A 2628-nucleotide genomic window follows, 5' to 3' on the forward strand; every position below is an offset into this window, starting at 1 on the left:
TGCCAAAACTATTTTTTATTTTTATGTATTTTACGCATCCTGGTGCCGACTTAACTTTCTTAATAAGATTCGAAAAAAATTATAAAAAAAAAAATTAATAAAAAATTATATATAGTGAAAGATCTAGGTATAATTTTCATTCGTTTTATACAAATAATGTTTAAAATTAATGAAAATCATATATAACAATTAATTATGTAAAAAATAATTAATAAATTTAATGCGAACCCTTAAGCAGATTAAACGAAATATGTTTGAAATATTATAAAACAAGGAAATATTATTAAGAATATAATGATCTAATTATATCTTTCTTAGTGCCTGCTGTATAAAAACTGTTTTTGGATACCTCCTTAATAATTCCAGTTAACCTTCGCGAGTCTCCCTTGCTCCTATCCATACTAGGAACAGGTATATGAACCGAAGTTGCGACTTCGATTTCGCAATACTTTTGGTTAGATGCTTGCTTTATTTCCTCTGCTTGTACTGTTAGCCTTTCCACTGACCTTCTTTTTTTGAAACACATATTGTTTTTATTAAAACAAAGGGTATACAGAAGTGCAAAACCAACGCCTTCTTTTTTTGTGTCACTTGCGCCAACACCACACATAACATGGACGTTTTTTTGGCACTTGAAACATTTCTTTGCATCTAAAGTTTCGTTATCACAAACCCAACATACTGAGTAGGAAGTTTCGCAAGAAAAACCATCAAGTTCCTCCTCTTGTCGAACATTTCGCTCCGCTAAAGAAATCGAATCAATTTGCAATTTGGACGGTGTTACTCTGAATCCAAAATTTTCTTTAAATCTTCTTCTGTCTTGTTCTGTATGATAAATAAATGATGAAAAGACATTTTCCGTCTTCAAAGATTCGTAAAGTGTAACTGTACGAAAAAATGTATCAATAATTCTTGTAAATCTAAAAAAAATTACAATGTAATTTGAAATAACATGGCTGTAATCCCTGCTGTAGTAATCAATTCATCATTGTATTGCTGTATTTTCCATTCGAATTTAAATAATTTGTATGCGTATATTTTATCATGTTTGATACATGAATTAATAAGAGTGAAAAATTTAATGATAAAGTTTACATTTTGAAATAATATTTCAAAAAAATTTTGCTTAATCAGCTTAAGGGTTTGCACGCAATTTATTAATTACTTCTTCAACTATTAATTATTATATATAAATTTTATTATTTTAAACATTATTTGTATAAAAAGAATGTAAATTATATCTATTTTTTTGACTATACATAATTTCTTGGCCGAGTAATGTACTATGATAAACCTATAATAGAGCGAATCCTGTTAAGAAAGTTAAACCAGCATCAGGATGAGTAAAATACATAAAAAATCATTTGCTCCCATGGATTATCCTATATTTTGTATAATCTCTTTTAAAATTTCTTCCACATTTTTTTAGATCTTTTGAAATCTTCAGAATTATGAAAAGTTTTCAAATTTCGATTTTTTACATGAGGGATATGTTGCATTAGCGAAATAGCGAAGAAGTTTGAAAATATGATTAAAGGCAAAGTGAAAAAATAATTGCATTAATGAGCAATTTACGATAATAGTAGCATTAGTATCACTTTTTTCAAACTATTAGTAAAATATTCTTAGGCTTAAAAAGGTAATATCTTATTTAAAAATCAAAATCTAACAAACTCTCGAAATTTATACATTTGTTTAGATCATTTATTTAATTAATTGTGCCCCATTGCGGTTTGCGCCCAGTGCAGAGGCTCGCGGTACAACCCGAGTTACGTCTCTGGAGTTTTATAATTTCTACAATTGGATAGATAACAATTTTTAAAATATGTTTAACCTTAACACTCTTGCAGTATTGACCAACTTGTCGCCCTTGTCACACACGATATTTTTGATCCTAGTGCAGGATAACCAAGACGTTGAACGAGTACAAATGAAAACATTTTCTCAAAGTGCGCATGCGCTACCGTCTTCTGGCAGCCATTTCACACTCCGCCGGTTTTACAGCCATGGAAGTCACTTTTATCCTGCACTTTGGACATCAAAATATTTTTTGGCTATAGCTTACTACTAGGTATTTGAGGTTGGGTGCAAGAAATACAAAATCTCTGTACGCCGAGGGCTAAACAATAATAGCAATTGCATGTGACAAAGCATTATTTGGTTAATGACTTCCAAAAAATGATTCTTCATTATAAGGTTATTTAGTAATGATTTTTCATTGTTCAAAAGCTATTCAATTTTTAAATAGATTAAAAAAATATTTTAAAAATATTAAAAATTCACCCAGTTTGATAGTTAAGGGGCATGGCGTAATATAATTTTAGTTCGAAGAATTGGCATTAAAAAACTGTATTCAGCTACTTAGACAGTGTTGGAGGCATTCCATTTCAAGGCACTGAACATTTTTAACTTTCAGCTATCCTCGTGAAACTAAAAATTAACTATTTTTAGTCTCATATGACTCAACTGCTCAAATAGAAATTGAAATTGAGATCAAATTAAAATTCCTCTTAAACCATGATTCAATAACATTTTCGACTTAATTGTCGAAAATGTTTATTTAATGATCCATTACATATCGTTGATGCTTCGGGTTCGAAAAATCCTTCATGAAAGACTAAGTAACAA

This window comes from Belonocnema kinseyi, chromosome 2 (assembly GCF_010883055.1).
Source record: "Belonocnema kinseyi isolate 2016_QV_RU_SX_M_011 chromosome 2, B_treatae_v1, whole genome shotgun sequence".
Lineage (NCBI taxonomy): Eukaryota > Metazoa > Arthropoda > Insecta > Hymenoptera > Cynipidae > Belonocnema > Belonocnema kinseyi.